We start from the raw sequence: 22,096 nt of genomic DNA on the forward strand, positions 1-22,096 counted from the left end.
AATCTTCACGTTCAGTAAATTAAAAAAAACCCTAAATCCCTGGAAGATAACATATATTGTCATATTGTATCTAATGCTGAAGTGCATTTGAGTTGGTCTGTCTGACTGAAGTGCACCACTGCAATTCTAGAGGGCAGAAATCACATCCAGTTCCATTCAGATGAATGAAGAGGACACTTATGAGCCAGGGTATTTTTCCAGTCATAATACTTACTTGCAGAATTACAAGTGTTGTTCACAATCATTTCTAGCATCAGGATAAAAAGAGGCCAGACGACAAACATATCAGGCTTTTTAGAGGTATTATGTTATAATTCACATTTAAAGTGGATTGTGTTATAATCTAATTTAAATATGAATGCAGGAAGGCATAAATGCAATTGTTTATGTATGGGGAGAGCTAGTGATACTTCTGCAGAGGTTACTGTAGAATAATTGACACATGTGGGGACAGAACAATGGGGGAAATTTCATATGTAAAGTGAAGGTATTCATGTGGGGAAGTCACTTCTTCAGTTAATGGACAATCATATAAAACTCCCCTTTTAGGTTTTATCTTTGTTATCTACGTTTATCACTGTTATATGTTTTGTTTGTTTTATCACATTTGATTGAATGCTTTCTAAAATGTGATTGATCTTCATATATGTAAAAAATAATGATTAAAATGGTTTATTTACCAACAACAGGCAACAGTTTACAATGATATATATCTGGCAAATTGTTTAAAGCCTAAACTCCCAGGACATTTATAAGAGACTTCTCACTCTAATAATGACATATCTTTCATATCAGTTTCACTCTGGTTACCAGATAATTAATAGTAGCTGTAATTGCAAAATTATATGATTTAGAATTAATAATGTGGGATTTTAAAGAGAAATGCCAACAAATTACATGAAAAATATATAACTAAAACATCTTAACTTGCATTGTCTCTTAATTTGATCATTTCTGACTTAAAAAAAAAAAGTATTGTTTCATTTCCACTGTATTTTTTTGGGGGGGGGGGAGTTGGGGGATTAGATGCTATGCACTGTAACATAATAACAGGTGTGTGTGTGTGTGTGTGTGTGTGTGTGTGTGTGTGTGTGTGTGTGTGTGTGTGTGTGTGTTGGGGGGAGGGTGGGGGGGGCTATTCATTCCCATTTATGCTCTGTATGATCTGACACTAGTCAATCTAGTTAAAGAATACCAAAAATCAAGCTTCATATTTTTCCCCTTCTTTGTCTGTTATATTTTGTCCCCATCTAGTGGTTAGTCAAGATCTCGTAAAATTAAAATCTTCTACAGCTCAGGGAAAAATAAAAACTTATAATTTTGTATGAATGGCCCCTGAAATGCGATCTGATATTCATGTAAGAAATAATAATGAATACACACCATCTTATTTAACAGACAACACACACACACAGTGTTTTACTTCAATATACACTTATATGGCCAAAAGTATGTGGACACCTGACCATAACAACCATATGAGGGTCTTCCTGAAACTGTTGGAACAAAGTTGGAAGCACACAATTGTCTAGAATGTCTTTGTATGCTGTAGCTTTACAAGTTACCTTCACTTTTAAGAGTTAAGAATTAAGAGGCCCAACCATGTTCCAGCATGACAATGCCCCTTTGCACAAAGCAAGATCTATAAAGACATGGTTTGCCAATGTTAATGTGGAGAAACAAGTGGCCTGCGCAGAGCCCTGATCTCAAATGCACTGAAGACTTTTGGGATGAACTGGAATGAGGCCTCCTCACCCAACATCAGTGCCTGACCTCACTAATGCTCCTGTGGCTGAATGAGCACAAATCCCCACTGCCACACTCCAAAATCTAGTGGAAAGCCTTCCTAGAAGTGTAGAGGTTATTATAACAGCAAAGGTGTGACCACCTCCATATTAATGTCCATATAGTTTTGTCTATATAGTGTATATCTAACAAATTCCATAACCTCTTAAACTCCCAGGTCTCAGCAATCTGCAGACTTACATTCCACACTCTTATATCTGTGTACAGCATATTTCCTGTTTAGTTTCAGTTTTCAAATAAGTCATAGTAGACACTGAATATTATGCTTTAAGACAAATATTGCAACAATATGCTGGGACTTTAAGAAAATATTAAAATACATAAAAATAATAATAATAACACTACCTCTTAACACATCTATTCGGAGGTGTTTAATTGGTGAAACCTCACATCCTCTGCTGTTGGGTTTGTACGCACACACACACACACACACACACACACACAGAGCTTATGTCTGCATCATTATAACTATTACACATGCAGTTGTATCTCTGTGCACTACTCATGAGGAATTTAAGTTCTACAGAAATAATAGTGCATTTGAAAGGACTAGTCCAGAACCAGACTGTTTTATTAGCTTCTTTTAAAAATAGTTTTGTTTTCTTATGCATTTTCAATTATGCAATCTGATTTATTTTAATCTTGCATTACTGAGACTATGAGGAATGTTTGAACAGCCAAGTCAGATCTCTGAGCTTAGCCCCAGGGAAATGCTTGTGGTTGTGGCTGAAACACACTGTTTAAGCAAGATGTCCTAAAAATATACATGAACTAACATAGTTTAGTCCTAATAACTTTAGATCTATTTTAGGCACAGTAAACAGAGAAGCAATTATGTTGAATGCATTAACTGCTTTTACCATAGACACTGTGTATAACAATAAGAAGACACAACATCTCATACCCCACATCCTAAACTCTGATGAAAGAATACACATAGTGATAGATTAGTCATGTCAAGTGTGTGTAAATGACAGTAAAATCTACTTCATGTATCCAAATATTGTATCCAAGCCATTTTGATCCTTTTCATGTCAAAAAAATATCAGTGTAAATTCAGAGACCTTAAGGTATGTCTACTATAATAACCATAATAACAAATACACTATAGGCTATGATACTGTAACTTTTATTGCACTTTATACTACCTTTACATTTATTACATCTACTTTAAAAACATTATTACTTTATTATAACTGTAGTGCACATACAGTGGGGTCTAAAATTCTGAGACCACATTGAAAATCCGGGAATTTTTTTCCATTTAAAATTGGAAATAAACAGGTTTTAGAATTTTGAAATATTTAAAACAAAGAAAGTAAATGTTCAATATCTTGAATGTTAAATATTCAAGACTCTGCACTATTTCAAGGTTCCTATTTAAATGTAAGCAAATTTTGTGATAATGACCATGTTATCTGCTTTGTACAAAAGGTCAGATTTTCCTCATGACTAATCTCTTCTACTGAAGCATTTGTTCAGATGACACTCTTATGGATTTGATCTAAAACAGATCATAATCATAAGGTTTGCATTTTGCACAAACTTGTGGAGTCCATGCCAGCTTGAGTACCCTGTCATTGAAGCAAAAAGTGGACGTACCAAATACTAAGAAATTCTGAAATTCATGTAAATATTTCAAAGATGCATTGATGGATTTTATGTGCATTAAATGGTGTTTTTATGAAATACCTCAATCAGGAGGAAATTAAAGTAGACTTTGAAATATAGAATGTTGCTTAACTAATTCATTAATTAATTAAATTACTTAATTAAAAACCTGAACCAATGAAAAGAAGTGCCCGCATTTCCCAAACATGCTGACCTCAATTTACAAAAGATGTCATTAACAATGGTTTTCGGTCACTTTGACAAAAAGGTAAGCCATGCTTCTTTTTCGAATTTGATATAGCTATTTTCCCTTCAATGTCCTGATATATCTGAATTCACTCTCTATATGTGTATGTATTATGTAATGACATCAGATTTTACAGTAATTTACTGGCAAATTAGGTTGCCAATAAAGTACTGTAAAAAAAAAAGCCTTAACCACTGAGCTACCACAACTAGCTCAACTAATTTGCATTGATTCAGTGTAATCTTTGAGTGGAGTTAATGCAGTGGTAGAAGTAGCTGAATCAATGCAAGCTAGTCAGTAGTTAAGACTTTGAGTCACAGCTTAGAAGTTTGTGCGTTCAAATCCCAGCACTGTCATGGTTGGGTAAGACCCTTAATCTTCAGCTCAGTTGTATCCTGCATCAGCCAAATGAGCAAGTGTACTGGGTTATATGTTACTTTATATAACATTAAGATATTACAGTACTTTATTGTAAATATGTTTTACATTTGTTTATTGTGATTTTTACAGAACTTTACTGTCAACCCTGACAGTACTGACAAGTAGCCAGTAAATTACTATAAAATGTACAGCATTTTTTTTTACAGTGTATAGTATAACAAGTGTACAGTGTACAGTGTCTAACAGTGTACAGTGTATAACAATGTAATGTGTATAGTATAACAGTGTATAGTGTCTAACAGTGTACAGTGTTTAACAGTGTACAGTGTATAGTATAACAAGTATACAGTGTATAACAGTGTACAGTGTATAGTATAACAAGTGTACAGTGTATAACAGTGTACAGTGTATAGCATAACAAGTGTACAGTGTATAACAGTGTACAGTGTATAACAGTGTATAACAGTGTACAGTGTATAACAGTGTATAACAGTGTACAGTGTTTAACAGTGTACAGTGTATAGTATAACAAGTGTACAGTATATAACAGTGTACAGTGTTTAACAATGTACAGTGTATAGCATAACAAGTGTACAGTGTATAACAGTGTAAAGTGTATAACAATGTACAATGTATAGTGTGTAACAGTGTACAGTGTATAGTGTATTACAGTGTATAACAGTGTACAGTGTATAATAGTGTGTAACAGTGTACAGTGTATAACAGTGTGCAGTTTATAGTGTCTAATGGTGTGCAGTTTATAGTGTCTAACAGTGTGCAGTGTATAACGGTGTACAGTGTCTTGTATAAGTGTACAGTGCATAACTGTACAGTGTATAATAGTGTGTAACAGTGTATAAGAGTGTGCAGTTTATAGTGTATAAGGGTGTGTAGTGTATAACAGTGTACAGTGCATACCTGTACAGTGTATAATAGTGTGTAACAGTGTACAGTGTATAAGGGTGTGTAGTGTATAACAGTGTACAGTGCATACCTGTACAGTGTATAATAGTGTGTAACAGTGTACAGTGTATAAGGGTGTGTAGTGTATAACAGTGTACAGTGCATACCTGTACAGTGTATAATAGTGTGTAACAGTGTACAGTGTATAAGGGTGTGTAGTGTATAACAGTGTACAGTGCATAACTGTACAGTGTATAATAGTGTGTAACAGTGTATAAGAGTGTGCAGTTTATAGTGTATAAGGGTGTGTAGTGTATAACAGTGTACAGTGCATACCTGTACAGTGTATAATAGTGTGTAACAGTGTACAGTGTATAAGGGTGTGTAGTGTATAACAGTGTACAGTGCATACCTGTACAGTGTATAATAGTGTGTAACAGTGTACAGTGTATAAGGGTGTGTAGTGTATAACAGTGTACGGTGCATACCTGTACAGTGTATAATAGTGTGTAACAGTGTACAGTGTATAAGAGTGTACAGTGCATACCTGTACAGTGTATAACGGTGTACAGTGTCAGCACTACTTCTGATCAGTCACACGGTGGCGCTCTGTACTCGTAAAAGTGGAACACGTAGTGCAGTAGATCAGAAATGTACAGTGCTACAGTGCTAAATACATTCATGCATATGTGTGCATCATTTTCAAAACCTCTTCCCAAAACCTTTATTAAATATTGATCTGACTGTCACTAACTACTGACTGTGACTGCCACAGGACCATACCTCAGATTATCATTATTACTGAGTTATTAGTTATACTGTAGGTGTAGACTTAGCTGCCATTCATTCAAGCCAGCAAATAAGGGATACAGTTTATATGGTCAGTTTATAGAGCGCGTGTGTGACAGGGCTGTAATAGCTCAGTGGTTAAGAGGTTGCACTAGTGATGGGAAGGTTGTGGGTTCAAATCCCAACAATGCCAGTGCAAGGCCCCTCAACAATACCCTTAACCCTCAGTTGTATAAATGAGATAAAAGGTCGTCTGCCAAATGCAGTAAACATAAAAAAAAGACATTTTATAAATTGAGTAAGAATGAAACTAATATAATCAGCAGTGCTGAACATAAAGCACAGACACTGATGCAGCGAGGTAAACACACTAAATAATCAACTTTACCAACTGAGGAAAGTGAAAAATAAAGGTGGTAGCTGTTTAGGCAAATGAGGGACCTTGTATTTTCATGCTTTTTTTTCTCAAGCTCATAGGCTTGTGCTCCTCCTGAACTTTTTAAACCTCCGAACTTGCCGTGTTTCATTGGATAAAGTGAAGAAAGCCGGGAGAGGATGGCTAGACTCGCTCCACTTACACTTATCCACCTGGACGCCTGACTATTTTTACTTCAGAAAAAAAAAACAAACAAAAAAAACCCAGCTTTATATCCTTGTATGCTACATAAACCAAGCGACTGTGTATGAAATGTCATCCGCAAAGTTGGACTTGACTGAATGACATGGACTTTACTGCAGCCAGCGCGCTCAGCAGGTGGATGTGACGTCACGGACTGGGAACAACAACATCTAAATCCGCGACATTTTTCCCCCCACCTCTCGCCAGGCACATTAAAGTGTAAAGAAAAAAAGAAAGAAGAAAAAAAAAAAAAAAAAAAAAAAAACGTCGGAAGGATCCCGCGTTCCTAAGTGAGAGTTAGAAAGCGCTGCTGGAAGTGGTGCTGGCTCCCTGCTTCAGCACGCCGCTTTCCGGTCAGAGACACGCGGGGATCCTGGCGCTGAAGTTAGTCCCTAGAGCGGAGTAATATTGCTCGTGTTTACAGCGCGACTCTCACCGCACGCGAAGAGTTCAAACCGCCGCGCAGCAATTTCAGCAGCTGCGTCTTACTGAGAAAAACAAAAACAAAACAAAAACAAACGTCCAAATTACGGTAAGTTACTCATAATGGGTTTTTTTTTTCGTTTCTCTGTAATAGTTTACTTTTTCTCCCGGGCCCGCACCTGGAGTTTGGCTGTGTGTGTTTGTGTGTGTGTGTGTGTTTTGGTTGTTGTTTGTTGCGGTGAGTAAACAAAAACAAAAACAAACAAACAACATGTACAGGGTGCAGGACGACGCCGAGGGACCGTCAGGTGTCAGGTTAAAATGGCGTTATTTTGAAATAAAAAGCGCGTTTCGGAGAGACGAGCACACAGGCAGCTGCTCTCGGGAGTTTTTTTTTTTTTGTTTTTTTTCCGAAGTTAGCCCGCAAGCTAAGCGAGTCGCTGCGCTCGTGCAGCTCGCTCATGGCGCTCGCGACACTTCGGCAGGCTCGCTGTAAGCTGGAAATAAAACGCGCTCTCGTTTCCACTCTCCGGTTTGCTGTATCAGTGACAGGATGCCGAGATTATCTTCAGCAGCACGGAGCCTTTTTATTTCCCCACGTGTTCACTTCAGCCAGAGGCAGAAATGAGCGCACACATCTCTCTCTCTCTCTCTCTCTCTCTTTTTCTCTCTGTCCGCTTTTAGCATTGATTTCAGCTCTGGTGCTACTTTTAGTCCAAACAGTGCTGAGCAAGCTGTCTGTGTGTAAACTGCTCAAGTCCCGAAACTTCTTCTGGCAGCCTGAAAGTGGCTCAATCGTCTGCTTTTCGACATGACTGTGCTGAGAAAGTTCACTGGCTTCTACCGGACTAAATAGTGCGTCAAAATAGTACAACACCTGAGATTTCCACTCAGCCCTGAGTTTACTGCAGGACTCTAAACATCACCTAATACCACTTCATTCCCAACTTCTTTTCTTCTCCACACGACCTGCGTTTGTATTATTTATTATAGTCCTGCTTGTACCACTTTCTAGGTGTAGTGTTCAAAATAAGGACAAGACAGCTGATTTATTACATGGAAAAAATATATTTAATATTGACCTTTTTGAAATTTGTACACTCTAAGTATATTTTTGAATGCACACATACTTTAGTACATACTAAACAAATGTTAGTATTGTATATAATATATGATGTTATAAATAAAGTTACATTTGTTACACACACACACACAGACACATAGTATGTGTATAAAATATAATACATTAAAATATCGTATTTATTATTTAATATAATATTTCTTTTCTCACCTGGTCCTCCCAGGTGTGTCTGTAAACAGGCCTCAGTTCAGTGCTGGAATAAATAAATAAATAAACAAGCAGTTGTTTATTATAAATGAACCATTACTTAAATCTTAAATATAGTAACACCATTTATGAAAAGAAGAAAAAATATATAGAGAGAGAACATCTCTCAGCAGCTTGGACTAGTGCAAGCTCAGTGCTTTGGATTAGTCATTGTCTTAGAAGAAGAAGGGGAAGAAAAGTGAGAAAGAGAAGGAGAAAGAAAAAAAAACCTTTTTTGTTGGAGAAGTAAACAGGCTTCAACGGGCGAACCTTGACAACCCAGATTAAGGAAAACACTGAAGATCAAACACTGCTGCTGCGGCCGTTGTCATGAGTTTCTAGAGAAAGAATGGAGAGCGATAGCGAGAAAGAGAGAAGGAGTATTTGAACAGGCACTGGGGTTTGTGTGCTCACTTATGCAGAAACGGACCTTGGCAAACGCTGCCTGACCCAGGTTTGAAGTGTTGGGCTGAACTTTTCTTTCCTTCTTTCAGCCCTTGCTTTGCAAATAGCTGCAGATTTTTTTCTCTTATAGATTTGCCAGTCTTGAAGTTCAGAATTTTTGCAGTATGTTAAATATTTCAAAGCAGCGAGCAGTAGATATTGATGTTTGATATATAGTACAGTTTTAGGGACTCAAATAATCTAAATCGGAAGCTATATCTAGGCCAGTAAATAAAAGACTGACTGTGTAAGTTAGGAGAGATTACTGTAACAGCTCCCGTCTATAGTGGTGTGTGTGTGTGAGTAAGTGAGTGTGTCTGCTACACTGAGATAATATACACTGTGCGGGTCTGCCATATTGGACACACAGTGGACATCATCAGGCTTGGATGGATGTGTCCTCATGCCTGCATGGTTTTTTGAAAAATTGACAAATTAAAGGAAAAAACAACAGAATGTGTATTCGTAAGGCTTCGGGCCACCACAAGCCACAAGAACAGCTTCAGTGCACCTTGGTGTAGAGCTCTTCCAAAAAATATTCCCCCAATTGGGGTTTTGATGATGATAATGGTGGTGGTGGTGGTGGGGGAGCATCTTCAGTACCATGTCAATCTAAAATCTCTCGTAGGTGTTCAGTCATGTGATGTGGTGACCCTGAAGGCCATCGCATGTTCTGTGGTTGAGAACATTGTCGTCCTGGAAGAGAACTCTCCCATCATCATAGGATAAAGGTGTACAGTCAGAATAACTTTATTGATTTGCAGTAATCCTTCCCTTTAATCCAGGGGTTCTCAAACTTTTTGCAGCCAAGGACCCCTTTAATTGTGAAATAAATTCTATGGACCCCCTTTAGTACAGATTTATTTCAAAAAAAGTATTTAAATGTGTACAACGATATTTTCTGTATTTATTCAAGCCATAGAGCTTTATTTTCCTGAATGTTCCACCAACACCTCAGGTCCAAGTCGGCCTTATTTATTGGCCTGGTGTTATAGAGGTTTGATTAAATCCATTCGATTCAAATGACCAGTCAAAAGGCTAATAACTATAAGAACTAAATAACATTTATAAAAACTTTGGTTTGTGATTTCTGATGCTGTAACTTAAAATAAAAGGAAAAAAAAGACAAATCACTGACCTCACATTGAGAACCACTGATTTACACCACCAGTTTTTCCTTTAATTTGTCACCCATCTTTGTATGTATATGTATTATCTGTACTCTTAAATAAAATAATTTTTTTTGTAGTTAGGAATGATCTAATGAGTCAGTTTCCATGCTTCATTTTTATCAGGAGGAAGGAAAGCATTTCTTCTTCTTCTTCTTCTCCCTGGTCATTCTTTGCCGGCTTCTCTGCTCTGTCCGATATCCTGATATGTGAGCTGCGGCTCATCGTCAGCGTCTCACTATTGGAGTGCAGAGCCTGACTGATTGGATTAGAGGTTGGAATGGTGTGATTATTCCAGGTGCCTTTGTGCCAGCTGCAGAGCTGACAGCTGAGCTGGGATCAGAGTGCTGGATCAGTTTCCTCCGATCTCTGCCCTCTGAGGTCACCAGGTTCTTACGTGAAACCTGCCTTCCTTTCCAGGAATTTCCGTTGCCTTTGTCTAGTACTTTCCAAAGGACAGAAAATGACAAAGATTACTAAGAATGTTCATATGCTATTTTCATAGACTGGCACCTCATACTGGCAGGGGTTTTGGGCACTCTCCATTTTATTAGGAAGTAGAGCTGCACAATATATCGAGGTATAAATCAAGCTCTTGCAATATTGTTTTATGGGCTTGCGATAACTGAATGATTTTAATGCTTCAAAAAGTTACAAAAAGTTAAAGTTTCAATATTGTGCAGCCCTATTAGGAAGTGCTGTTGATACTTCCTCAGTGGGTTTGACTGGTCAGGAAAGGACCTGTAAAATGGAGCACTTGTTTCATTCAGTTTGTGAGATGTTTGTTTTGCCTGAATTTGGATTTTGCTTAAGAGTTTTTTCAGCTTGTAGGTTAATTTTGGACTTGTTCAGCTTTCCTTCATTCTTACACGTTTCCACAAATATCTAATTAAGTCAGGAACTTTTTGTAACTGTTGATCTAAAGCTATGTATGTTGATTTGCTTCTATTTTTGCCAGCTGCCAGCATTGTACTTGCGTGGCTGGTTATTACAGTATTACTTAGTGAACAGGGAAAATGGTGAGACTTTTTTCTAGCTGTGGCACATGGTAGAGCAACAGGTTAACACAAACCTATATGAGGACATTTGTGAAATATTATCTGCAGTCCTATTTCTCACCTTGTTACACCTTTATTACGTCTTTACCGGAATCTGCAGCATCCTCCTCACTTTTTCCTTCGAAGTGATATGGAGTCAGAGCCCCACCCAGACAAGAGGTTTAACAAGGCAGGACTTGGCTGCTCCATCATCCCATGGTGCAGGAAAACTTGCTCTGCTTTGATCATGAAATGTTCTGATATTCGCTCTTGAAATAGCGCTTTGGCAGTGGGTGTAATAAGGTGTCAGCACTGAGATCTGAGCTCTTGAGCTTCTCTAGCTCTCAGCGCGAGCGTTGGAGACAGAATGACAAAGATGTTAATGTTGACTACGTGATTAAGGTGCTTTTGGTCTAAGTCTTTAGAGTTGCGTAGTGTTTGCTGTAGTGGATGTGTAAAACGGATATGTGTTATAAGTACCTGTATAAGTGAGCTGAGGGAGTAGTAGCCCCCCACACACACCCACACACACACACACACACACACACACACACACCCTCAATAGCAATGTGTTCACAATTACGACACTGGTTTAATTAGTAAACCAGTTTGTATATGAATGACCTTTTGTTAATTGGTATTGCATACACAAGATACTTATTTATTTTTTTTCCTGCAACTCAATCTTGGATAGATTCAAAGGATTCTTATCTGAAGGAGCTTTTCTTTCATCTTTTTTTTTTTTGTATGTGTTTATACGATATTAGGTGTCATACATGAAACAGGTCTGCTTGGCGTTTTGAACCCTGACGAAATTGGGATATTCTTAATTGACTAGCTGTTGCTTGTTTATTTGATAAACGTATGCTCCTGTCAGAGGCATTGTAATAAACAAGCTGTAATTAGTGCAGACATGCTCCTCCAGCAAGTTTACCATGCTTCCTTTTTTTTTTTTTTTTTTTTTTTTTTTGTACATCCCCTCAGCTGAAAGTAAGCTAATGACTAAATTAATCACAAAACTAATTGGATTTGGCACCAAGCTTTTGAGGGAAGGGATTGTATGAAGGGTGCTTAGTGCAGATTTGGGCCACAGCCCGCACGGTGCTTACAGGGTCTCCAGGGATCCGCGCAGGGCACTTCACATAGTGTGTGGAAACTGTTTTGTTTCTGTGCTGGCTGTAATAGCGCAAGGGCCGTCGTCCAGGTGGTTCGGGTCTTCAGCACTCACCAGCTGAATCAAAACGGTTCCGACTGTTTATTGTGGTGCCATGACAACTCCACATCCAGTCAGAAAAATAGCTGGGGATTGCGTAATTATTTACATGTTTTAATACAGTACGTTTGCTCGCTATTTCAGGTGTTGATATCCTTCTCCTTTATAAAACAGGATGAATAGCTGTGGTGAGCTCATGCACATTTTATCAGCTTATTACTGAAAGAATTTGCTATTTTTTCCCCTGTTTTTAGTATACACTGAGGATATTTGGGTTTGAGATCAAAAGATGAATAAGAGATGATGGATCAGAATTTCAGCTTTCGTTTCCTGATATTTACATCTAGAGGTGTTAAACAACTTAGAACATTGCACCTTTGGTGGCAGACCACCCAATTTTTAGGTGAGCAAAATTATTGGAATTGATAGTCTTAAAGTAAATTAAAGTAAAAGACACTTAATATGTGGTTGCATATCCCTTATTTGCGATATATACTGCAGCTTCATTCAGTTGTTGTTTGTTTTGGAGGTTTCTCCCTTCAGTCTCCTCTTCAGGAGGTGAAATGCATGTTTAATTGGGTTAAGGTCTGGTGATTGACTTGGCCAGTCTAAAACTTTCCCTTTTCTTTCCCTGATAAAGTCCTTTGTTGTGTTGGCAATGTGTTTTGGGGTCGTTGTCTTCCTGCAAGATGAAGTTTCTCCCAATTAGATTGGATTCTCTGTAGATTGCCAGACAGAATTTTTCTGTAGATTTCTGAATTCATTCTGCTGTTACTATCATGAGTTGCATCATAAATAAAGATTAGTGAGCCCTTTCCAGATGCAGCCATGCAAGCCCAAGCCATGACACTACCTCCGCCATGCTTGACCGACGAGCTCGTATGTTTTGGATCAGGAGCAGATCCTTTCTTTCATTTAGGTCATGAGCAGATCCTTTCTTTGCTTTACTCAGGTAGATAGCTCTCTGATCTTCATGTTGGTTTATCCTTTTTAACAGCAAATGCAGTCTTCACAGCTGAAACCCAGGGCTCAGACTAAGAGTAGACATTCAGAGCTATTATTTGTTTAAACAGTCAATCTTACAGGGCACACCTGGGCAACAAGAAACCTGTCAGTCACCTTTCATGTTCCAATATTTTTGATCATTGGAAACAAAGTTTTTTTTTTTTTTTTTTTAACAAATCTAAATCAGGAAATAAAAGTTGAAATTCTGATAAATTGTCTAATATTAATCTTTTGATCTCAAACCCAAATGTCTCCAGTGTATAACAAAAACAAAAGAATTGGCCTTGCCGTTCCAATACTTTCGGAGGGGACTGTATTATGTTTGCCTTCCATTTTCAGTACAGTGATGGACCTTTTGACATTAAATGGCTAAGACCTTTTTTGTTGTAGTGAATTTAATTAATTTGACCGACTTTTCATGTTTTTGACTTTCTAAAAGGCCTAATGCCAGATCTAGAAATCCTGCTGATCATTTTATAGATAATGTTTTATAGGCATTAAAACATTTTTAGGGTCCTATAGGTCCAATGAGTGTTGATTTTTCTACAAGGCAACATGGGAAATACTTTCATGAATTGCTGAAATATACTGTATATTCGAATGTCGTAATCGTGTTTTCATATTAAGAGCACAAACACAGTGCATGATCTGAAGTGTTGAGTAATCAGTTGATCATTTCAGTTGATCATTGATTTAATATTGCATTGAGCCAAGAGAAATTTTGGGCGCATTTGTGTAATGCCAATCGTTTATCATGATTGAACTGATAATTTCAGCATTTCTAAAACCACAGTATGCTTCTTGCAGCTTGTTGAAGCAAAGTTTGTGTTTCTATGGTGTTTTGTATGGTGTTTAGGCCTCCAGCCCCTTCAGTGCAAATTAAAATTGACTTAATATGAGATGCTTGATTAGCACAATTAGCTCTCATTAAACAATGAGGCTGGGATTCAATCAGGCTTAATTGCATGCACAAGTGCAGGAAGCACTCCCCAAGCTCATGAAGTGACATTAAAAAGTGATTCAATCTTTGTTCTATTGTAATAGGAATATATTGGCTATTTCAGAGTCTGCTGGCAGAGGCTTTGGAAGAAGTGGTCCATCTTGATCTTCTCCACTTGTGCCTGAAGGCCCCTTTTCTGACAGGTAAGCAGGTTGTGCATCATCTCTGCTGGCCACAGCACCCAGTTCTCATTTTGATAAGTGAGTTCATGACATGGGCCTTGCATTTCACAGATGCCTTTTCTCCCATTTTTCTGGTACTACATTACACAAAATGACTCAAAACACACAGGCAATGCCACTCACCTAAGATGAAAATGGAAAATTTTAGAGTGGCCAAGTGTAAACATTAAGATTGAGGTATAAGAAAGTGCGTTCCAAACCTGTCGCAGAACTTGGAAGGATTGCATCTTGCAGGAATTGGATAGGAGTTTCACTTTCACACCATATTTAGGGTGTGTTTGTCTGGTGGCTGTTTAATTGCCCTGTCCACACCTTGACTTCCTCATTTCTACTCGAACTGCTACGTTATCAACAAGCAAATGCACCTTTTCCTGAATGCCACACAACAATTAGGGAGGGCTCGGCATTGTAATTACAATATTTATCACTCGTTTGTTGTTAGTGTAGTCATGTCATGCTGTCTGTCTTGTTCTGGTGTAAATAAATCAAGGCTTGTTAAAACACGCTTGGAAAAACATGTGTTTTAAGCTTTGGCCCTCCATTTTATCAGTCCCGTGACCCGCACAGCATACAGTTTGGCTGACGGCAGCAACCAGCAGCTGAAGTAACCAAATTATATAGTCATGGCTTTTTAATGGCCACATCGGTAAATGGGTGTTAAGTAAATGATGCAATTTATTCTCCATCCACACCCTCCACCCTGCTTCATGGCAGAGCTGCCGCGGGACTTGTGCCAGCATTAAATAAGTGCACCCAGATGGCACTCGTCTGATGCCCACTTGGTTACAGAGTACTTCTTTGGGAATAACTCCACCACCGCCAACAAGTGATGGGTCAACTGAGTGCCTGTTGCTCAGTTCCTGGTTAGTGTACACAAATCCGCTAATATTTGGCCATGTGTGCATATATAGTTTCTCATAAATATTTCATTCTGCTTTCTCACATACTTTTTTTTGCACAAGTGCACTGACAAACTTATTCGTTTTGATTTATTCAGGCACAAAATTGTATATGTACTTGAAATCACATAGCTGCTGCACAAATTTATTCTTTTCATGTTTGGAAATAAGGATGCTCACATTTAAACTATACCTACTTGTTCATCTACATTTTCATTGGTAGCGGAAATAATAAGTAAGACCAAGGTAGTATTGTTTTGAATGGGAAGTCATTAATAATGTAATATTCATTCATTTTGTTAGGTAAGCTAAAGGCAGGGAGATGGCGCAGTGCTGCTGCCTCGCTGGCTCACAGTTCCATGGTCCCGGGTTTGGTCCTGAGCTCATGTTGCTGTCTGTGCATGTTCTCCCCATGTCTGCTCGGGTTTCCTCCAGGTTCTCTAGTTTCTTCCCACCGCCTAAAATATGCCAGTACAGTGTGTGTATGTGTGTATGTGTGTGTGTGTGTGTGTGTTTGGTGCCCTGCAACGGACTGTATTCCCAAGATCCAACACATCCCTGATCAGGATAAAGCAGTTACTGAAACTGAGTGACTGAGTGTTAGGTAAGCTAGGCAAGGTTTCATTAGGGCCTTTCGCACCGCTTTAGTTCCAGAACTAAATTTGCAGTACTAAAGTACTGGGCGATTTTGCTATTTCCCAGTACCCTTTTATGGGTTGCATTCGCACTGACAGTGGGCACTAGGAAGTGACGTAAGCCGCTCGACAGTGACGTCATTTGTGCACGGCGTTCAACAACGGTAACAAAGAAGAACAACGTAAACAACCGGAGGATGGAGATGGTCTCGCGTCCATCTATCGCTGTTCTCCATACTTGCGAAATAAGTTGACACTACAGTATGTTTACACGGCGTTTTAAATCATGGAGGGTGAGGGCATTTTCGTACGTGTTTGGCCAATCAACGTCTGCTTACGTCACGGATAGTACCAGTTGTGCTGGTTCCTGCTCCAGAGTAGGAGCTAATTTGGTTCGGTACTAAAATCGCACCCAGTTCTGGAGGTGCGAAAACGCCAAAAAGTGGGTAGTTCCACAATTAGTTCAGGTACTATGAAAAGGTCCTATTGTATTCAGCAGTGCTGTCCATAAGGCCAGCACATCAAAGTGTTGTCTATTTCCCAGAACAAATGTAATGCTAATAGTCACACCAGTCACACCTTACAAAATTTAAATGAATAATATTACATTATCCACAGTGTAATAAAAATAATAGATATTAGCTACTCAAGTAATACATTTAACTATCATTAAAGTGTCATTGTCATAATATTTAATATAGAGCTAATTTCTTAATTCAAGAGCATGTTAGAGCATTTTGTTGAGTGTGAATACAGACCTGAAGATAACCATCTTGTTGGTAAAGCTGTGCACTTTACTGTCAGTGTTGTATGAACAGAAGTGCTACAGTGCATATGCCCATATGAAAAATCTTAAAAAAAAAAAAAAAAAAAAAAAATCTAAAAAGAGATCTCCTTATCTTTCTAGTTTCTCCTAGACTGCAATGAGATCAGATGGAAATAAAAGAGAGATTTCTTCTGTCTCTCAAGTTTTTCTGCTGACACAAAACAACCTAGTAATCTCATGTTTCCTCTTGAGTTTCAGCAGAGATCTCAACAACATCTCACACTGTTCTCAGATCTGCCGTTCATTCAGATATACTATAGTGTCTAAGTATATTTGGAGCCTAGAACAGTAGTGTATTTTTGATATGCTAGCATATGTAAGTATACTATGGGTCACATACTTTATACTGCAACTGTAATTTAAGTTGTAAATGTAGTAACATGGGTTTAAAGAGTATTTGAGTTTGCCAAATACTGAAATCTACTTATTTATTGTCCAGATTCAATGATTTCTGTTTTGTGTGAGCACGTATTAATATATTAACCTAAGAATGCATTATATCAAGCCACTAAAACTGTATTTGTAGATGAGATGCTATGCACTTCACCCAACACCTGAAAATTCAGTAAACTATCCAGTGCATTTTTTGCACATCATTCAGTAATCTCCCAGGTGGTACAGTGGCAAACTGTGTATGTTCAAATCCAGCTTGGTTTTGACTCCTTTAATCTGAGAGAAATCTCATGCCATTTCTTTTTTTGGCTCATTCTGTTTCTCCTAAGGAAGGTTAGTGACAAAGCTGGTATGTAAATGAACAACAAGTGAGAATCCCCATTAAATCTCCTGAGATATCAAAGAGAAACCTTTAAGCAAAGCATTTTCAACTGGGTGAGAACCTTTTAGCCAGTGTTACCAAAATGTATTTATGGTTTATATTAAGCCCTTATCTCTGTTAGTAAGTATCAAGTTAATATGTTTTGGTATCAAATTGACCACTTAGAAGATAAAGATTTGCAACTACGGACACCATGTTATTAAAATGGGAGACTATGTTCAATGTTTCAAAATCATATCTAAAATGATAGTTCAATAAAACTGAGATATGTTAAAACATAGTTTCATGCCAAACCATCCTGTTCAAAATCCTGTACTATCAACATGCTAGCTGTGAGGTAAGTCACATCTACGTCTGTAGATCTACCAGTGTAATTTGTCAACATCCTTTACCCGTTCTGATTGGTTGAGCAGTACTTTTGCAGTGAAAAACCAAGAGTGAGGAAAAAGAAATCGGAGCAGAAGAGCTCGGGAAGCTTTGCAATCTACCTGGATGGATTAGAATACATGTTTCATAGGCAAGGAGAACAAATTTAATTCAGAGCATCAAGATGTTTGCGTTACCGATCAGCCATAACATTAAAACCACCTGCCTAATATTGTGTAGGTCCCTCTTGTGCCACCAGAACAGCTCTGACCTGTCGAGGCATGGACTCCACAAGATCTCTGAAGGTGTGCTGTGGTATCTGGCACCAAGATGTTAGCAGCAGATCCTTTAAGGCCTGTAAGTTGCGAGGTGGGGCCTCCATAGATCGGACTTGTTTGAGATCTGGGGAGTTTGGAGGCCAAGTCAACAACTTGAACTCTTTGTCATGTTCCTCAAACCATTCCTGAACAATTTTTGCAGTGTGGCAGGGTGCATTATCCTGCTGAAAGAGGCCACTGACATTAGGGAATACTGTTGCCATGAAGGGGTGTACTTGGTCTGCAACAATGTTTAGGTAGCTGGTACATGTCAAAATAACATCCACATGAATGCCAGGACCCAAGGTTTCCCAGCAGAACATCACCAAGAGCATCACACTGCCTCCGCCAGCTTGCCTTCTTCCAATAGTGCATCCTGGTGCCATCTCCTCCCCAGGTAAGCGACGCACATGCACCCATCCAAATGATGTAAGAGAAAACATGATTCATCAGACCAGGCCACCTTCTTCCATTGCTCCATGGTCTAATTCTGATGCTCATATGCCCATTGTAGGCACTTTTGGTGCTGGACAGGTCAGCATGGGCACTCTGACTGGTCTGCGACTACGCAGCCCCATATGCAGCAAGCAGCGATGCGCTATGTGTTCTGACACCTTTCTATCATAGCCAGCATTAATGTTTTCAGCAATTTGCACTACAGTAGCTCTTCAGTGGGATGGAATTGGACCGGATCTGCTAGCCTTCGCTCTCCATGCACATCACTGAGCCTTTGGCACCCATGACCCTGTCGCCAGTTCACCGGTTGTCCTTCCTTGGACCACTTTTGTTAGGTACTAACCACTGCATACCAGGAACACCTCACAAGACCTGCCGTTTTGGAGATGCACTGACCCAGTCGTCTAGTCATCACAATTTGGCCCTTGTCAAAGTCACTCAGATCCTTACACTTGCCCATTTTTTGTGCTTCCAACACATCAGCTTCGAGAATTGACTGTTCACTTGCTCCCTAATATATCTCACCCCTTGGCAGGTGCCACTGTACCGATATAATCAATGTTATTCACTTCACCTCTCAGTGGTTTTGATGTTATGGCTGATCAGTGTACACATACATTCTTAGTCTTGTGCAAAGCAAATCATGATGTGTTTGAGTGTTCATATGTATTTGTGTATGAGAGCAAAATAATCGTATTTCATTAAACTATTGAAGTTTGCAGGTTAAATAACACCATCAAACAAATGCAGCAGGGTTCTATGTTAAGGAGTTAGTCCAGCCAGCACTGAGAAACATGTTTTTTCCTCTTGTTTATTATTTCTTGTAAAATGTGGTTCTGTTTGTAGGAGGTGTAGAAGACATTGCCAGGGTACATTGCTTTTTTCTATTCTTTACCTCCCCCTTTCGCTCTTCCCTGTTAGTGCTCTGTCTCTCTCTCTCTCTCTCTCTCTCTCTCTCTCTCTCTCGATGTCTCACAATTTCCCTCTGGTGCTCTTTTTTCTGTCTTTCTCCTTTTTTCTGCTCTCCATCCCTCTGTCTGCCTTTAGATTAGGCCTTCACAAGGCATTGCTGCTGCACACTGCTCTTTAGGTTTTGAGAACTATGCCATGTGCCCTATTTACCAGCGTGCAGCTGCTGGACCAGGTTGCTCGGGTGGCACCATGTGGGGATTTGCTTTCTACAGACAAGAAATGTGTAAACAATCATGTTCAAAGATTTTATGTCTGCACAAAGTGTGTTTTTATGTGGATGTAAGAATATAAGTTTGCACTTTCAACAGCAGTAAGTGTAAATTCATTAATGAGTCAGAAAGTGAGAGTCCTTTAATGTGACATTTGTTTCCTGAAAAGGCAGATATTTGCCACCATTGTACAGGAAACACATACACATTTCAGTTTTCGTTTCAACCGTGTCATTTTGCACAGAAAATATGTTGACTCTGCATATCATGACCCTTTCCTTTGAGTTATTTTTTTCTAATACACAGCACATTAACAGCAGGAGAGGAGCATGCAGCCTTTGTCGTTCAAAGTTGGTAGCGCTTTTGGGTGCTGAAATGACCCACAATGAGGTTTTTGATTTATTATACATTTTGAGATACTTTTCTGCTCACCACAGTTGTAAAGAGTGGTTATGTGAGTTTTTGTAGCCTTCATGTCAGCTCAAACCAGTCTGGCCATTTTCTTTCTAACCCTCTCCTTATTAAGGTATTTCTACTTGCAGAATGCAGAACTGGTGCTTTTCACATCATTCTTTGTGTGCATATACTGTGTGTATATATATTTATATGTATGTGTGTGATATACACATACATACACACAGAACTGTGCAAAAGTCTTGGCACATGAAAAGGAATGCTGTAGAGCGAAGATGCCTTCAAAAATAATGAAATTAGATGTTACTACATTAAAAAAGTACTATAAAGAGCAGTAAACAGTAATAAATGAAACCAAGTCAATATTTGCGGTGATGACCCTCTGCTTTAAAAAAAAAAAAGTAGTCTCAGGCACAGTGTGTGCAGTTGTATAAAGAAATTACCTGGTATGTTTTACTGAGCATCTTGTGAAACCAGACACAGTTCTTTTGGAGACTTTGACTGTCACACTTGCTTCTTATTTTTGCAGTAAAACCCAGCAGCCTACATTATGTTTTTTTTTGTCTGAAAAGTGTCTCTTACGTAATATGCAGCTTTCATTACTGACCTAAATATTTTTCTGTAACATTTAATTTTGTGCTGGGCTTTGTACTGACTCGATAATGTAGAAGCCATAAAATAAAAATCTATAATATTTATATAAATAAAATATGCCATTTGTTCATGTACATGAATATACAGGAAATACGTAGTGGGTCAATTTGGGAAAACATTACTACAAATCTTTACAGACACCTGGAAAATTGGTGGGTGTGGTGTATTGTGACTGTGGTAATTGGGAGGTATGTCTGTCTGGTTTGGTCTGTGGTTTTGAAGTCACAATCAATGTGCTAATGCATAAAGTTTTCCAGGTCTCAAAAAAAATATCTGCCTGCGTTAATTGGATGCACACAGTCTGTATCACTGAAGTATGCCTTGTTTAGCTCTGTATCACGTTTAATTGTCACAGCTTGTAACATGCATCAGAAACACTTGTTAACACGTGCAGCATGAGAACAAAACAAGCCCACACTGAGATTAACTGCCATGTTAATTCCACAAAACATCCCTCCTGCTCACCTTGTGTTTGCTACTCAACGTTAGTACTTGACACTAATGTTCGTCACTGCCTCATCTAGAGAATAACCCTCTATCACGTTTTTTCTTTCTTTTTTTTTTCCTTTCTTTTAAATCCTTCTTAAAGTGCAAAGGAAGATGAATTTGGGCCATAAAGGCGGCCTATCACGAGGGTCTTTTATTCTAAATGGCTCTGGGAATTGGTATCGGCGAGGCTGCGGCATTCCCAGCGCCGTCGTATTCAATCAAGTGTCCACTTAGCCGCGACCGCGAGTAATTGTCCCCGAGTGGGCCACACACTGACCTTTTAATGCCTGTGCTGACCCTGTAACCTTGTCTGCAGGTCTTAGGGAAGGCCTGTAAATCACACAGCTCTTCTCCAGCCTCTTTTCCTCTGTACCAACAGGTCAAGAGAAAGTGTGTGTGTGTGTGTGTGTGTGTGTGTGTGTGTGTGTGTGTGTGTGCACTGGAAACACGACTCTTATAATTGGTCTGTGCAGAAGAGGTCATTTGAGGGATGTTTGTTGAACTGGTCTCCTCATTCAGTGTCGTACTTGGTCTGATGTATGCCTTGTGCATTTTTTTTGAACGTTAGATGATATGAAATGATTTGATTTATGTAAAACTGAAAACCTAGATTTGGGGAGGATTGTTTTGTGGGGTTTGTACTGCTACCAGGATTTGTGACCAGACTTTTTATGGCCAGATATTTTGCAATTTTTGTTTAAGTAATTTGATTTTCAGTACTCTAAAATGTGAAAATCTATCCAAAGAACAGGTTGTGAAATGAATTGTGAAATGTTTATTATTAAATGTTAGAAATTACCTGGAAATTACATAATAATTTTTCCCTGGGAAAAGTCCAAATTTTTTTTATCACTCTAATTAAACACTCGTAGAACACCACATATTTGCTAACAAGTGTTTTTCGGTACGACATTCACTTTTTTTTCCA

At 38.6% G+C, this 22,096-nt stretch overlaps 1 protein-coding gene across 11 annotated transcripts in view; it reads left to right on the plus strand.

The window, feature by feature from the left end:
- The first annotated feature begins 6,241 nt into the window (after window positions 1-6,241).
- foxp1b (forkhead box P1b) overlaps window positions 6,242-22,096 on the plus strand; it is a 165,476-nt gene continuing 149,621 nt past the window's right edge. For 3 of the 11 annotated variants that reach the window (XM_034310961.2, XM_034310965.2, XM_053231834.1), the window contains exons 1-2: window positions 6,242-6,888; window positions 14,039-14,117. The gene's annotated coding sequence lies outside the window, so the exon portion shown is untranslated. Of the gene's footprint in view, window positions 6,889-14,018; window positions 14,118-22,096 lie in introns of all 11 variants that reach the window. The other 8 variants (XM_034310977.2, XM_034310967.2, XM_034310959.2 and 5 more) reach the window with 7 other exon arrangements.

Source organism: Pangasianodon hypophthalmus, chromosome 2, assembly GCF_027358585.1.
Source record: "Pangasianodon hypophthalmus isolate fPanHyp1 chromosome 2, fPanHyp1.pri, whole genome shotgun sequence".
Lineage (NCBI taxonomy): Eukaryota > Metazoa > Chordata > Actinopteri > Siluriformes > Pangasiidae > Pangasianodon > Pangasianodon hypophthalmus.